The following is an 18083-nucleotide window of genomic DNA, read 5'->3' as shown; positions in this document are numbered from 1 at the left end:
TAATCTTTTCCATCTGGGAACAACCGAGGCCTCTTCTTAGATATCTTTCCCTCCCTTTCTACCCCTCACTCTGCCTAAATTCCCTCTACTTTGCTGGTCAATGGCCGGGCCCGGGGTCTCCTTCTGGGTGTCAGTAGCTCTTGGCAGAGGTGGCTAGGGTGGAGCCACGCTCGCAGGCGGCCTGGAGCTCCCAGGGCGCAGAGCCCGCCGCAGGTGCCGAGCCTCAGGGCAGCGAGCTGTCCGCCTGCCGCTGCCTGGGAGGTGTGGGAGCCGGCCCGTGCGGCGCACCCCTGGGGTGGCGCTCTCGGCTTTGCGGCCAGGCTCATCACTGGGTTTCTGCTCTACTTCACGCCAGATTGGACGCGACCCTCATCCTCCTGCAGGTTCCTCTGCCAGCCGCGGGTGCCCTCTCAGAGGTTGCAGATCTCAGTATGTTCACTCGCACACAATGGGATTAAATAGGAACCCTTATCTTCCAAATTAACTAACGTGAATGGGTAAGGGAGGGCGCACACTTCTCACCCCCACCCCCTTTTTAAGCCAGCGGACTAGGAGTTGATCCTCTTACTGTTGGTGTTAACTGCCAGCTGCAGGCACCTTGCACAAACCAAATATCATTCAGTGCAAACTGTTTATTTTCCTGGGTTTGCTCGCAGAACCGGACTCAGGGTCTTGCCCCGAGCTGGAAGACCCCGCGTGAGGTTGGTGAGGGGAAGGGACCCACAAAGGTGGGTAGGTGGGTGGAGACTGGGTGGAGAGGCATGCGTCCTAGCTGAGCCCTCCGGCGGCTGCAGCCTTACCACAGAAGCTGGCGAGGCCGCTTTCCCGTCAGTTTAGGGAAAGGATGTGTTTTTAATTTCTCCTTTCCCAAGCCTTGATCACACTGCCCGGAAGTGGGACGCTGGGACCCTCATAGTCGTCTTCCCCTTACTCCTCCTTCTCAGGTTGATGATCAAGTGTGTCTTGGTCTTCAGCTAGTTACCTTTCCACACAAAATGAGAGCAGACTAGTGTAGTGAAGAGCGGTGGACCCTGGAGCTAAACAGCCGGTTCGAATTCCACATCAACCATCTACCAGTGAAACTTTGGGCAGGTTACTGAATCTTGCTGTGCCTCAGTCTCCTCTTCTGTAAAATGGAAATAATAATTGTATATATTACAGAGTATTCGTTCGGATGAAACAAGTAAACATAGGTAAAGTACCTAGAAGACCGCCGAACCACTCAATTAGTGATTTTATTTTGTCTGGAAATCTCTTCTGCAGTGACTCTCAGGTTTTAGGAGTGTTTTAGTGCTGATAAACTTTCATACGTTTTTCTCATCCCTGAGAAAACTTCACCCTCCCTGACAAAGCCACACTAATTTCTCCTGAAGTTTGTGAAAATGACCAAAATTAGGCAAATGAGTGGGGGTCTTGGGTGCTCCCTCTCACAGGTGACATGTTTCCTGCTGGTGGCCAGCTATGTTCTCCCTGTGTGAGGCGGTGAAGGTGCAGAAGCCCCTCTTCATAGCTGTTCTCCAGCCATTCCAACATTCACATCAAAGTCAAAGCAAAGCTATGACATAAGACTACTTAGAATTATGGTGCTGATTAAATATTAGTCTGTCCTTGGGTCTAATGACCTCCGTTGGAGAATACAACCACCACAACATTGTTTTTTGTAATTGCTGCTAATATTGCTATTTTTACTATTTTTGTTTTGCTCCATAGGCTGGACATATAACTTCCAAACGCTCAAAGATGAATTCACTTATGTTTATTCCCAGTTTTAGACACTGAGGATTTGTGGGGTTGGGAGGGGAAAGAGGAAATGAAAGAAAAGAATCTAGTGGGTATATGATAATTTTAGCCAAATTGCTCTAAGACAAAGTGCTCTGGGAGGTTTCAAATCCTTCCCCCTACCCCCGCCCCTCCATTACACAGAGCAGGTATTCTAGATTCATTAATAGAAGTGGATATTTAATCAAGTGAGGAAGTGTGAGAAGCCTCATTAGAGAGTGGGGAAAACATGAACATGGCTGACCCCTCTACTTCCGAGGCACCAGGAAGACAAGGCACCAAGGCACCTGAACTCCTTGGTTCAGTTCCTGGAGAAGCATCACAGAGTGTAGGATCGCAGGACCTTTCCTCTGAAAGGAGCCTAAGAGAGTATGCACCCAACACTCCCTTGTAAGTCTGAGGAATCTGAGGAGCCATGAGGGGACAAGAATGCCCGAATGATCATGGTAAGCTGCTGTTACAAAGGATTTCTTTCACTTAGTGTTTGTTGATTCACCGTGTGACCTTGAGGGCTGAATGCCTCAGGTTATGCCTCTTTCACTGGGGGTGAGAGCTAAGTCTGGGGTTTAGGACTAGCAACAATTCTCCTGCCACTCCCCTGCCTCTGACTTTCGTGAGCATCACCAGGAGGCATCAGCTGCATCCTCGAGCCTCCTTCCTCCCTGTTCCTACCCCTCCATGTGATAACAGCATGTCTTAAGCACCGACTGTGTGCCAGGGGGCAGGAATACCAAGCAGAAATGACATAGCCCTGCCTTCTATGGGTTTGTAGTCTAACAAAAAGAAAATATTTGTATTTATAGCCCCAGAACAAGCCTCAACACAACAGCCACTCTCAGTGTCCATTCTAGCAGCCTTGGCATCAGATATCCTGTTGGGCTGGCAGCATCTCTGGGCTTCTCCTTACTCAGCATCCCTGATGGCTCTGCTCCTTGATTGCCAATGGTCATTCTTGAGGCCAACAACCACTGTTGCTTGTCAGTGCAGTCAGTGATGCTGAGAGGGCTCTAGGGATAATTACGCTCTCCACAACCACGAGAACACACACTGAAGAACACGCACTGTTTATATGTCACCCCCAAACCTGAAAGGAGCCCTGAAACTTGCGGAAACCTGTGTCCACAATAGGGGTGATTTCCAAGGCTTTTCATCTTAACCTCCTTTGTCCCTGTGTAAAGCAGTTTAGTATTTTTGCTTTCTAACTCCATTTTTAGATTTACTACCTGACAGTTTTGCTGAACGAGATCGCAGCACAGAAATCACAGGTGCACCCCCACATATCTAGAGGTTCAAGTATTTTCAGCTTCTCTTCCCTTACAGGGAAGTCTTGAAACATTCCACATACACCAGTAGGAATTGATGCCTTCAGAAGGTGGTTTTGTTTCCAGTAAATGCTAAGTGCTACAATTCCTTGCTACATAAAATATGGTCCTCAGACCAGAAGCGTTGGCACCACCTGGGAGCTCATTCCGAGCCAGCTGCTGTGGAGTCTTTTCTGACTGATAACAACCCTGTGTGTGTCAGAGTAGAACTGAGCTCCATAGAGTTTTCAGTGGCTGATTTTTTGGAAGGAGACTGCCAGGGCTTTCTTCTGAGGGGCCTCTACGTGGACTCAAACCTCCGAACTTTCCATTAACAGCCAAGAACTGTAACCATTTGCATCACCCGGACACTTCCAAGGAATCAGAATTTGCATTTTAACCACATCCCCATGTGGTTCCAGCACACTTCTGAGTTTGTGAAGTTGATGGTCAACTGACAACCGACGGACAAATCTCACGTAGGAATGACCATCTCAGAAGGACAGCTGGAGAGCAAAGGTGGAGGGAACTTTCAGGCCTTCTTAACTGGAGCTAATTAACCACTGCTTGTTCAAATATTCTGTGGGGCATTTGCAGTATTTCCATTAAGTACTGTCTACCTCTATATGCAATGATTTATTTCCTGTGTGTCTTGAAGGTAGTACTTATTTTTTGTTGAATGAAGGAAAACTGGGAGGGGGACGTTGAGGATTATTTTAGCGTCAGTGCTGGAGCTAATTCCACAGACAGTCTCTCACAGGACCCCAAATGGTCATATTTGACAGTTTATTTTTGGACTTTTAAAAGAACTAAGTAGAGGAGTATAATTACAACAAACATTGAGAAAGAATACCTTTAGGGAAATTGCAGGATAGATGAAGGTATTGTTTTCCATAGTTTGATATGATCATCACTTGGAAAGTACATTGCAGATGCTTTGAATTGTGTCCATTATGGGTTTTGATTATTCTTGGCAATTGGGTTTCTCCTCGGGCTGATAATTACAGGTTTTTGCTCTGTTAACTTGAGCAGCCATCCAGAAGTTATCGCCAAAAGCATTATCTCACAGAGGCGCTCTGGCTCAGAGTGTTGAGGGGAGTTCTATGGCTCTATGGGAAGAGCTAAGCCAGCACTTTGCATATAGAGTCCATCTGCCTTACAGGGCTGATTTTCACAGAAAGCTACAGGTATATGTTACTGGAAGTTGGGGAAAAGACGAGAAATGTAAATGACAGTAAGGTTAATAAGGGGTGCCGTTCTATGGGCAGTAATCAAGTTACAGACATCTGCATACGCCCAACTTGTGTGTGCAGGTAACTGCCGCAGCTCCACTCCTCCCTCTCTGGGAATCTGAGATTACTGCCACCATCATTCATTCACCACTAGAATTCAGCATTTACCGTATGCCAGGCACTGGGCTGGGCAACGCTGGAGCCACTAAGAACAAATGTAGAGCTTTTGGATTATCTATAAATTCCCACATGTGAAAAGAAGAACCTGACCAACACGATAGCCCTTTAGGGCAGACCCCAACTGCTAAGCGGGACTAATTTGCCTATTTTTTGGTCCACCTGCTTAAAATTACTCCCTACTGCTTACAGTTCAGTTCACTTGGTTTCTTTACATGAATCCTATCAATTAGAGAATAATTTGAGGAGTTATATACTTTTTTTTAAAAAAATTAAATGCTTCTGAATGCATTAAGGGGCTCTCGTTTGGGTGAATTAATATAACCAGATTTTGTTCCTCCTGTCTTAGTTATCTAGTGCTGCTCCAACAGAAATATCACAAGTGGATGGCTTTAACAAAGAGAAATTTGTTTCTTCAGAGTAAAGTAGGCTAAAAGTCCAAATTCAGGGCGTCAGCTCCAGGGGAAGTCTTTCTCTCTCTGTCGACCTTATCAATGTTCCCCCGGACTAGGAGCTTCTCCGCAAAGGGAACCTGGCTCCAAAGGACAAGCTCTGCTCCTGGCACTGCTTTCCTGGTGGTATGAGGTCCCCAATTCTCTGCTTATTTCCCTTTCCTTTTATCTCTTGTAAGGTAAAAGGTGGTGCAGGCCACACCCTAGGGAAACTCCCTTTACATTGGATCAGGGATGTGATTTGGGTAAGGGTGGTGTTACAATCCCACCCTAATCCTCTTTAACATAAAATTGCAATCACAAAATGGAGGCCAACCACACAATTCTGGGAATCATGGCCCAGCCAAATTGATCCACACAATTTTGGGGGGACATAATTCAATCCATGACACCTCCCTAACACCAGACTAAGGGGGGCTGTCAAGAAAACAGTTTTGATTGGGATGGAGATAATCTTGGAGACTTGGTGCTTAGTTTCCTACAGCTGCTTTAACAAACTGCCACAAACCTGGTGTCTTAAAACAACAGACGTGTATTCTTTTACAGTTATAGAGGCCAGAAGTCTGAAATCTATATCACTGGACTGAAATCAAGGTGTTGGCAGGGCTGCACTCCATCCAGAGGATCTAGGGGAGAATTTTTCCTTGTCTCTTCCAGCTTTTGGTGGTTGCCAACATTCCTTGGCTTATGGCCTCATGACTCCAATCTCTGCTTCTGTGGTCACGTTGCATTCTCCTCTTCTGTGTGTGTCAAACCTCCCTCTACCTCTCTCATAAAGACCTTTGTGATTACGTTGGGGCCCACCTGAATAATTGAGGATAATCTCCCCATCTAAAGGCCCTTAACTTAATCACATCTGCAAAATCTTTTTTTGCTGCATGAGCCAACATTCATGGGCTCCAGGAATTTGGACGTGGCTATCTTGTGGGAGTGACATTATTTAGCCTACACCCCTGGTGAAGTGTCCAAGTGGAAGCTAAGGCAGCATTTGTGCACTGAGGTCCTGAGTGCAGAGCCACCAGGAGGTGGAAGAGGCATGGCCAAGGTGTGGAGAAGTGGTAAAAAGAGAATACATTCTGTTTCAAAACTTGAGCTTGAACTTGATCTTGTTTTCTTTTTTACCTTTTCCCCTTCTTGCTCTTCCTCCTTTTTCATCCCTCCTGCACCCTAGAACCCCTGGCTCCCTGGCCTCAGAATTAATACTGCTACAATGTATTTAAGCTACATTATGAGCTAGATAGTCTTTAGTTTATTAACCTACCATCCTCATTACCATTTATACACACATATAATGGCTTTGTCTCAGAACTAACTGATTAAGATTCAGTCTTTTCCCCTTTTTCTCCAACATGCCCTCTTCTTCTAATTGGCCACTGGTCTTTCGAATATGACATGCTCATACCCATAAGGGACTTGATTCAAAAAGATCTGGATATAAATCCTGACTCTGCTCTCTGAATGGTCCTGCAAGTTGCTGAGCCTCAGTTCATGGATCTACAAAGCAGAGATGACAGTATCTGCTTCCTAGATTAAATAAAGTAACATTTGTGAAGTTCCTGGCATAATGTCTGAATCCCAGGAAGTGCACAGGGCCTGGGATTCTTGTGTGTTGATCTGGTTGAGCACCTGCTATGTTCAAGGAACGGTGCTGGACACTCATATTACAATGGCGAATAGACCCCAGTGGCTGTCTTTCAGGAGTTTATAAGGTGAGGCAGACACAGGAAGAGAATCTAACATAAGCTGGTGGGAGGGGAGTGGATGGGGGAGAAGTCAAGGAAGGCTCCCTAAAGCAGATGATGCTTAAACTGAGTCCTGAAGGTGAGTGTATTGATTTCCCACAGCTGCTGTAACAAATTACCATAAACTTTGTAGCTTAAAACAGCAGAAATGTATTTTCTCACAGTTCAGGACACCAGAATTAAAAAAAAAAAAAAAAAAAAATCAAAGTGTTGGCAGGGCCACACTCCTTTCAAAAGCTCTGGAGTAGATTCCATTTCTTGTGTCTTCCTGCTTCTGATGGCTCCTGATGTTCCTTGGTTTGTGTCAGCATCACTCCAGTCTCCCCTCTTCCACCTGGTCCTCTTCTCCATCTTTCCTCCTCTGTCTTTTCTTCTTAATAGAACTCTTGTCATTGGATTTAGAACCCATATGGATAATCCACGATGATCTCATTTCAAGATCCTTAACTTAATTACATCTGCAAAGACTCTTTTTCCAAATAAGGTGACATTCACAGGTTCTGGGTGGACATATCTTTTGGAGGCCACCATTCAACCCACTACAGCGAGTAAGAGGTTGCCAAACTAAGACAAATGGGAAAGGGTTTGGCATGAATAAAAGCATAAGGGCATGAGATAGCTTTCTGGTCTTAGGAAACCACAAAGTAGTCTCACTAGGTCATGAATTGTGAGGAGGAGTGTGGTAGAAAACAAATGGAGAGGCAGATCATGGGAGGGGTAGTCTTGGTACCAAGGAGCTTATCTTTATGTCACAGGGGTTCAGGTAAAGATGATGAGGTCCTGAGTGAGGGTTAGGGGTGAGCAGAGGGGTGGGCTGACAATGTTTGAGAAATAAAATCAGCAGGGCATTGGGAAGATTAAACAAGGTGGGAGAAGAATAGGAAAGGTGATTGCTGGATTTCTGGTTTTGGAATTGACAGGGTGGTGACTCCATTAATTGAGACTGGCAATAAGGAGGAAGGTAAGATCATTTTGGGGGTGCGTATATTGGAAAAAGGGGGTGTAGGAGCAGATGATTAATTTAACTTTGGGTATTTAGATTTGGAAGCTCATATGCACACTCCATAAATGGACCCAGTTGAGATATGAAACTTAAGGCCAGGGATAAAAAAAAGTCAACATCAACCTGCAGGGACTAACAGATCACGAGAGTGGTTGAACTCTTAAGAACAGTTTAAAAGGTAAGTTTGGGGCCAAGGACAGAATCCTGGGGCAGTTGATGGGTGAGGGGTGGGTGAAGGACTTTGGCCAGGAAGGAGTCATCAGAAGGGAATGAGAGAGCTCAGAGAGCACAGACTCCTAGGAACAAGGTGCAGATGTCTTGAAGAAGGAGGAGATAATCAGCAGGATCTGACAGCAGAGATCACCGTCAAACTCTGCAAGAGCAGTTTCTGAAGAGTGGTGAAGAGAAAACAGGAGACTCAGGATCTCTTTCTTCTATTTGCTTCACTGGACTGTGATACCTCTCAGTTTGATGAATTCAGACCATATCTTCTGAGTAAATCACCAGCTGAAGTTGAATAAGATACATCTTGTAAGGCAGATTATGGAGATTCTGGACACTTTCTGGGTTTAATTTTTGTAGTCCTGTACTCTACTAAAAGTTTATGGGATCATTATAATTTTATCTCAGCTACAGGGCTTAAAGAGAGGGTGGCTTATCCACAGGTAAGCCAGAAAATATGATGGGGAGACTTGTTACCCCCTTCTCAGGCCAAAGAGCGGTGGTAGCCAACTTGGGGAGGACACATGGTGTATTACTTTCGTAAGGCGGCTGTAACAAGGTACCACAAATTGGGTGGCTTAGAAGAACATAAATTTATTTTCTCACAATTCTGGAGGTTAGTAGTCTGGATTCAGGATGTTGACCATTTTCTCTCTGAAGGCTCTGGGGAGAGATTCTTGTTTCTCTCAACTTCTGGTAGCCCCAGGCATTCCTTGGCTTTTGGCTGCAGCATAACTCCATAACTACATGGCCCTCTCCCTTCTGTTCATCTCTCTGTGTCTCTTCTCTTTTATAGAACACCACTGAGATTAGATTAGGACTCACCCTACTCTGGTATGACTTCATGTTAATTGATAACATCTTCAAAGACCCACCTTATTTCCAGACAAGGTCAGGTTCACAGGTACCAGGGTTAGGACTTCAACGTAAATTGTTTTTCTCAGGTTTGCATTTTTTTCAATTGTACTTTAGATGAAGGTTTACAGAACAAATAGTTACCCATTAAACAATTAGTGCACATGTTGTTTTATGACAATGGTTAACAACCCCATGACATGTCAGCACTGTCCCTTTTCAAACTTAGGTTCCCTATTACCAGCTTTCCTGTCACCTCCTGCCTTCTAGTCCTTGTCCCTGGACTGTTGTGACCCATTAGTCTCTTTTTGTTTTATCGGGCTGTCTAATCTTTGGCTGAACAGTGAACCTCACGAGTGACTTCATTACTGAGCTAAATGGGTGTCCGGGGGCCATACTCTTGGGGTTTCTCCAGTCTCTGTCAAGCCGTCTGGTCTTTTTTTGTGAGCTAGAATTTTGTTCTACATTTTTCTCCAGCTCTGTCTGGGACCTTCTGTTGTGATCCCAGTTACAGCAGTCAGTGGTGGTAAGCCGGGCACCATCTAGTTGTACTGGACTCAGTCTGGTGGAGTCGTGGTAGTTGTGGTCCATTAGTCCTTTGGACTAATCTTTCCCTTGTATCTTTTCAACATAAATTTTTGATAACACAATTCAATCTTTCCAGTTCCAATCTTGGAGACTTGATGTCTTATTTTTAATAAGATGGCATTGCCCCAAGGTTGGATACAGCATAAGTAGGTCACATGCCAAGGGGAATGGTCTCTTCCTGCACAGTCCTACACCTAGAAGCTGCCTTTTATTCTCAATATAACCCTAGTTAGCTTTACACAATGTAATGGCATCATTCCATAGCTATAAAAAAAGAGTTTAGAACACTTGGAAGCTATGCACAAAATCCATGGGATTATGAATTAATTTACAATAGAGGTCTTGATCAGTTCCATGATTATAAGATTTATCATTAGGGTCAACGAGTGAAAAACTTTTGCAAAGGACTATTGAGAGAAATGTGCTGACTGGAATTTGAAGCATACTCTTAGTGTATGAGAAAAACCCTGCTGTGGTTTTTAAAATAGTATATTAAGAGACACTTTCAAAACAAAGAATCTGATTCTTTCTTCTGGAAGAAGAATGGGCTGTCAAAAGCCCTCAAAGTAAACCTTCCACTCACAGCTTCCCCTGACCAATGTGAGCTGAACTAGATGCGCCAGGGAGCATGAAGCTGAGGAGGGAGCTGCTGCAAACTGGGGATGGAGAGGCCTCCTGGCCCCATGCTGTGATCTCCTGCCAATAACCTGTGGCTTTTTACAAGTCTGCCCCTATACCTCCTGGAGAAAACACCCAAAGTGCTGGCGAGAACTTTCTCCCCAAATAACACTTGACCAGTGGGGGTAGGGAATATTTCCCAGTCAAAAGTCATGTTATAAGAAATTGTACTTCCTCACAGAACCATGAAGAAGGGGGAAGGTGCATGTCTTGTGGTGGGTTCTCTAGAGAAGCAAAACCAGTAAAGTATATACATATACATATATATAGACAGATTTATATTAAGGAAATGGCTCACTTGGTTGTAGAGGCTGGAAAGTCCCTAGTCTGTGGGTCAGGCTGGAGGCTTCTCCTGACTTATGTAGCTGCAGGGGCTGGTGAACCCAAGATCATCAGGTCAGACAGCAGACCTCTGGCTCACAGGCTACGGAGACTGATGAATCCCAAGATCACCAGGCAAAATGGCAGGTAAGCTGCTAGCTCAAGTCCCAAGAACTGGAGTCAGACAAACAGGAACCACCTGCAGGATCCAGAGCAAGCAAAAACCTATGAACGTTGCCAGAAAGTCCACCTATATTGGATGCAGACCCCACCCCCAAGGAAACTCCCTTTCTACTGACTGGCCACTCACAGCAGATCCCATCATGGAGGTGATCACATTATATCAGATCTCACCATTGAGGTGATTACATCATTATACAACTGCCAAACTACATCATAACTGCCAAAACACTGAAAATCATGGCCCAGCCAAGTTGACACACAATCTTAACAGTCACAGTCCACCCCTTGTCAACTTGGCACCTATACACATCTCTTTAAAACCATACATAATTTCTGAATAAAGACAATTATAAAATCATACTTGCACCTAACATGATGCAGCTAACACGCATACAACAAAAAATACACTAGCCCTGTTTACATCTTATATTTTATAAGTGATGAAAACAAAAATATTTAATGCACACATTCAAGGAAGAAATATTCATAACAATTACAGTCCTCTTTTCTGCAACTGGTCATGTGGTTGTAGCTGGTATTTAGAACTACGTTCTTCTACCACCCCTTCTGTTTTCCCTTTGCCCTAAGGAGGCATCTCAGCTGGTCGTGGTTTTTTGCCTGGTGGGGCGACCCACACCTTCATTCCTGAAGGGTCTGGGCCATCATTAGTCATATTGGAATTGGATTGCTGTAGTTTTCTTTTGACTTTAATCACAGGACATAATGGAACTAGGAGATGCCTTAAGGGATCTCCTGTATACCAGACATACTCTTCTTTGCCTCTATTACGTAGTATAAATCCGATTTCCTGTTGGTAATCAGGATCTATCACACCAGCCAATATAGTAACTCCCTTCTTTGCCTGTTGATCCAGAGTCAAAAGGAATCCAAAGTGATCAGGTGACGTTCTTAACTTCCAGTTCAGTGGAATCAGTGATGTGTCTCCAGGTGGGAGCATTCTTCTTTTTGGAACTAAGACCTCTAGACCTGAAGAGCATAGGGTCGTGCGGACAGGAAACAAACATTCTTTGAGTGGGTCACTAGGGGTAATAGTGAGTAGTGCCACTCCTATTTCCACCCCTTGATTCCTGGACCCATGAATCCTGGCTCTGGGAGAAACAGCACCATATATTGGACGCTAGTTTAGAGCATATACAGCCTCTTGGAGAACATTGCTCCAACCCTGTAAAGTATTACCACCTAGCTAGTGCCATAATTGTGTATTTAGAATGCCATTCCATCCTTCTATCAAGCCAGCTGCTTCAGGATGATGGGCAACATGGTAAGACCAGTGAATTGCATGAGCATGGGCCTATTGCTGCACTGCATTTGCTGTGAAGTAAATCCCTTCATCAGAGGCGATGCTGTGTGGGATACCATGACAGTGGATAAGGCATTCTGTAAGTCCACAGATGGTAGTTTTGGCAGAACCATTATGTGCAGAGAAGACAAAACCATATTTAGAGTATGTGTCTATTCCAGTAAGAACAAAACACTGTCCTTTCCATGATGGAAGTTGTCCAGTGTAATCAATCTGCCACCAGGTTGCTGGCTGATCACCTCGAGGAATGGTGCCATATTGGGGGCTCAGTATTGGTCTCTGCCACTGGCAGATTGGGCACTCAGCAGCGGCTGTAGCCAAGTTGGCCTTTATGAGTGGAAGTCCATGTTGCTGAGCCCATGCATAACCTCCATCCCTACCACCATGGCCACCTTTTTCATGAGCCCACTGGGCAATGACGAGAGTGGCTGGGTGAAGAGGATAACTGGTTTCCACAGAACGCATCATTCTATCCACTTGATTGTTAAAATCCTCCTCTGCTGAGGTCGCCCTTTGGTGAGCATTCACATGAGAAACAAATATCTTTACTTCTTTGGCCCATTCAGAGGGCTCTATCCACATACCGCTCCTTCATACCTCTTTGTCTCCAATTTTCCAATCATGTTCTTTCCAAGTCCCTGATTATCCAGCCAAACCATTGGCCACAGCCCGTGAATCAGTATACAATCACACATATGGCCATTTCTCCTTCCAAGCAAAGTGAAAAACCAGGTGCACTGCTCAGAGTTCTGCCCACTGGGAGGATTTCTTTTCACCACTGTCCTTCAGGGAGGACCCAGGAGGTGGCTGCAGTGCTGCTACTGTCCACTTTCAAGTGGTGCCTGTGTATCGCACAGAACCATCTGTAAACCAAGCATGAGTTTTCTCTTCCTCAGTCAACTGATCAAAGGGAACTCCCCATGAGGCCATACGTGCAGACTGGGAGATGGAAGGTAATGTTACAGGAGTGGAGATCAAGGACATTTGGGCCACTTTCTTGTGCAACTTACTTATGCCTTCAGGTCCTGCTCAGGCCTGACCTTGTATATACCACTTCCATTTAATGATGGAGTGCTGCTGTGCACATCCAACTTTATGGCTCTGTGGGTCAGACAACACCCAGTTCATGATGGGTAGCTCAGGCCACATGGTCACTTGGTGGCCCATGGTTAAGTGTTCAGTCTCTTCTAAGGCCCAGTAACAAGCCAAAAGCTGTTTGTCAAAAGAAGAGTTGTTATCTGCAGAGAATGTGAGGGCTTTGCCCCCAAATCCTAAGGTTTTGTGCTATAATTCACCAATAGGGGCCTGCCAGAAAGTCCAAGCAGTATCTCTATCTGCCACTGCCACTTCAGGCACCACTGGATCAGCTGGATCATACAGCCCAAGTGGCAGAGCGGCTTGCATGGCATCCTGAACCTGTTGCAGAACCTTCTCTTGTTCTGGGCCCCACTCAAAACTGGCAGCTTTTCAAGTCACTTGATAAATAGGCTGGAGTAGCACACCCAAATGAGGGATATGTTGCCTCCAAAATCCAAAGACACCTACTAGATGTTGTGCCTCCTTTTTAGTTGTGGGAGGAGCCAGATGCAAAAACTTATCCTTCACTTTAGAAGGATTACCTTTGACATGTTCTATACCACTGAACTCCTAGAAATTTCACTGAGGTGGAAAGCACCTGAATTTTTGTTGGGTTAATTTCCCACCCTCTAGCATATTCACCAATAAGTCCAGAGTCGTTGACACCTATTCCTTACTAGGTCCAGTCAGCATTATGTCATCAGTGTAATGGACCGGTGTGACGTCTTGTGGAAGGGAAAGGTGATCAAGGTCCCTGCAGACTAAATTATGACATAGGGCTGGAGAGTTCATGTAGCCCTGAGATAGGGCACTGAAGGTGTATAGCTGGACTTGTCCAGCTGAAGGCAAACTGCTTCTGGTGGTCCTTTGAAACAGGTATACAGAAAAAGGTATTAACCAGATCGTTAGCTGCATACCAGATACCAGGAGATGTATTAATTTGCTCAAGCAATAAAATCACATCTGGAACAGCAACTACAACTGGAATCAGCACCTGGTTAAGTTTTTGATAATCCACTGTCATTCTCCAAGATCCATCTGTTTTTTGTACATGTCAAATAAGCGAGTTGAATGGGGATATGATGGGAATCACCTCCCCTGCATCCTTCAAGTCCCTGATGGTAGCAGTAATTTCTGCAATCCCTCCAGGAATGCAGTATTGCTTTTGGTTTACTATTTTCCTAGGTAGAGGTAGTTCTAATGACTTCCATTTGGCTTTTCCTACCATAGTAGCCCTTACTCCATTCGTCTGGGATCCAATGTGGGGGTTCTGCCAGTTGCATATATGTATTTCAATTATGCATTCCAGAACTGGGAAAATCACTACAGGAAGGTTTCAGGCATCCACTGGATCATCTGTGAGATGGACATAAGCTAAGACTCCATCAATAACCTGACTTTCATATGCCCCCACTCTGACTGGTGGGCCACAGTGATGTTTTGGGTCTCCTGGAATTAGTGTCACTTCAGAGCCAGTATACAGTAGTCCCTGAAAAGTCTGATTATTTTCTTTTCCCCAATAAACAGTTACTCTTGTAAAAAGGCTGTAGATTCCTTTGGGGGACGAGTCCCAGGAACTTGAATTGTCAAAAGGATTCTGATGTGTAAAAGAGTTTGGAAATCATTGCTAGATAACTAGATCATCAGAAATGTGGAGAACAAGGGAGAATTGAATTAAAAAGTCTGATGACTTATAGGTAACTTGCACCTTTGGGAGCTACAACAGATAGGACAAATATGCGAGGTCATTGGGCATGTTGAGAACATACCCTCCGCTTTGTGAAGCAACAGCTACATTTGGTCCTTATAAGGTAGGTATGACTCGCGTGGTTGATAAATCTCTCTGATGGCTTCTAATTGCAATAGGATCAAGGCTATTACAAGGTCAGGCCTCATGCTGGAAACAACACTGATTTTGGAGTTAAATTAGCTTCAGTTTGAATCCCAGCTCTACCACCCCAGACTTATTAAAAATAATCTCCGTGGATGTGGCCCTGGAATCTGTATCTTAAAAAAGAAAGAAAGAAAACCCTTAGGTGATTCAGTGCATTGGTCTATGGTCCAGCATTTATTTGATACCATTGCCATAAAATGATTTGTCGATAATGAAGGGTTACATTGTGGTTATGTATTAACAATAAATTTTGGTAGATACATAGGATAATGAGCATAGGTTTTAAAAATCTTTTATTCCATAGGTTCTGACATGTTTATTAATAAGACAATCTTTGGCCTCTTTTCTTTGAAGTAGGACAGCTTGACCTCCCCACCTCTTCTTATTGGCACAAGAAGAAAGTCTGTGCAATCAGATTAAAACTTGCTTGATTTGTAAGGCTTTTTTTGAGAAAAGATAAAAGGTATAGAATCATGGATCTGGGAGCAGAGTGACCTAGTGCTGACGCTAGTCCAAGATGTCGGCCGATCTGGAAGGATTGAGGGGTGGTTGGTGCCCTCTAGTGGATGACGCTATTCAACTTCGAAGACGAGGGTTGAACCACTTGAGAGACTGACTTAAAAAGAAACCATTCAGCCTTGGACTTGCTGTTTAGAGACCTAACTGTGTCTTGTCAGGACACCTCATCTCTCTGACTGCAGTATTTTTAAAAATATATAACAAAAAATTTGCCATTTTAGCTGTTTTAAAGTGTAAAGTTCCGTGACATTAATTACATTCACCACATTGTGCAAGCATCACCACTATTGCCAAAAATTTTTCATCACTCCAAACAGAAATTCAGTGCCCCTTAAAGCAGTAACTCCCCATTCCCGCTGCCTCTAGCCCCTGGCATACATTAATAAATTTTTGTCTCCATGAATTTTCCTATTCTGGATATTTTATAGAAGTGGGATCATACAATATTTGTCCTTTTGTGTCTGACTTATTTCACTCAGCACAAAGTTTTAAAGACTCTGCAGTATTTTCACCTATAAATTGGAAGGGGTGGATGAACGTATCAATGACCAGGAAGTCAGTACACCCAAAGGGCTGCCAAGGAGACCAGTCATAGGTGAAGTCTAGCAACAGGGCATGTGTACTCCACCCAGAGCCAGTCACAGCTGGCTGAGTTGTCTCTTCCACTGGCATGTGAGTTCCTGGAAACTGGGACCTTGGCTTATTCATCTTGTGTCCTGAACACCTGATGAATGCCCAGTGTGGAGGAAGTTCTTGGTAAATCATTCTTGAATGGAGGGAAGATAGAGAAAGAAAGGTAGGTTGGTCGACTGGCTTATATTTGCTAAGGCAGTACAAGGTCAAGACTAAGTCTTGTGAAGGAGAGCTTAGCACTGCAACCCTTCATGTCAGAAACATAACTGAGAGGTGATTTCTTTGCCAATGTAGACCTCACCCAGACCCCCTGAAGATGAGTAAACACTCTGGATTCTGACACCAAAGACTTGAGACCCATCTGATGTCTTTGACTCCCACTGTGAGCAGGGTTCATTCTGCTGGAGTAGCAGAGACCCGTGTAGCATGGCTTTCCTGGAGTGCAGGCCGTGGGGAGGGAAGTTCTCCTGCGAGGGGCCTTTCACTACTGCTCATCCTGTCCCCACGTGAGTGTTTTGGCACAGCCAGCAGAAAGGGCAGTGTTTTCCAGCACCTAGGTGCTGCTCCCAGCTCTTCACTGACGTAGCTTGACCTTGGCAAGTCCCTTTTTCCTGCCACTTTCTCTCCTGCCAAGTGAGGGGCTCTCTAGGGGTCAACGCAGTCACCTCTGGGGCTTTTCTTGTGTCTCGTTCCCTGTATATCTCCTCAGTGGTGAGACCTCCTGCATGCCTGGAAGAAACCATGGGAGAAAGACATATACATAGGAAATAAAGAAAGAAAAATGTGGGAGGAAATAAGAAAGGCATTGAAAGAAGCAGACGAGAGAAGGATGAAAAGGAAGAGAACAAAGAAGATAAACATGAGATCGGTTGAACCATTGACTTAGTTATATAGATGTTAACAGCAAAGGCAGACATAACTCAGAGAGTTTATGCAGAAAGAAAAGTATTTGCAGAGGAGTTTGAAAAGATGAAGCGGGTGTACCATAACTGATTTATTTTCACAGTTAATTTCTGCCTAAAATTGAGATGTGCCCATGGACTGAATGTTTTTCTTTCCTCTTATTATTTTGGCCTGGATGACCTCTTTAACTCTTGCTCCAAGTTTCAGCAAGAATTCCTTCCAGCCAGTACCAGAACCGGATGCAAATTGCAGCAAGAATATCCTCTACACCCAAGGCCTACATCTATTTCAATACTAAAATGCTTTTTTGATAAAGTTGTAGTTAGAAATGTGAGACCAGTTAATTCTGGTCTGCCATTCCCTCCTTCTCCAACCACTTTCATTCCTTTGTTCTCCCTTCTCTGTTCTGCTCTGTGCTTCCTCTCCTCAATTCACCATGGCCCTGCTGACCTTCCCATCCACAGTTTCCACTCTGCCCAATTCCATCATTAGCAACGTCCATATGCTCTGAGCAACCTCCTTGCCCTTGTCTGAGGAGACCACTTCCTGTTGAGTGGTAGTCGCTCATCCTGTCATATCCCATGACTCACATATCACAGGGCCATGAGGAAGCATCCACCTTCTCTTAGCTCTGTAATGCTGCTTCCAGATTACCATATCTAACCCTTCAAGATGTAACCTAGGGGCACGTCAGTGCACTTGCACATGACCTGTTTACTTCCATGGTTCTCTATCTCAACATTAGCTGCCCCACCTTGGGCATCATCCCTTGGAAATGTTCCACTTCTAAGAGAGTCCGTATACCTCTCTGACCATAATCCAGTCTCTCATAGACCTTTCATCTCTTCCATTAAACATTCAACAAAAAATCAATTTGCATGTACTATCAGGTGGAGTCGCTATGAGTCAGAATTGATTCCACGGCAATGGGTTTGGTTTTGGTTTGGATTAGCTAGGGACTGTGAAAGTCACTGGGGATACAGTGATGGATCAAACAGACAAGGTCTCTTTTTACAGAGAGCCTGTACCTAGTGTAGGAGAAAGACAATCAAATGATGACTTAACTCAATGTTCAATTGTTGTTGTTAGTTGCTGTTGAGTTGATTCCAACTCATGACCTCCCCAAGTGTTACAGAGTAGAATTGCTCCATAGGATTTTCTTGGCTGTAATCTTAACGGATGCAGACTGCCCAGTCTTTTCTT

Source organism: Trichechus manatus, unplaced genomic scaffold (assembly GCF_000243295.1).
Source record: "Trichechus manatus latirostris isolate Lorelei unplaced genomic scaffold, TriManLat1.0 scaffold00099, whole genome shotgun sequence".
Lineage (NCBI taxonomy): Eukaryota > Metazoa > Chordata > Mammalia > Sirenia > Trichechidae > Trichechus > Trichechus manatus.
This window is presented reverse-complemented; position numbering follows the sequence as displayed.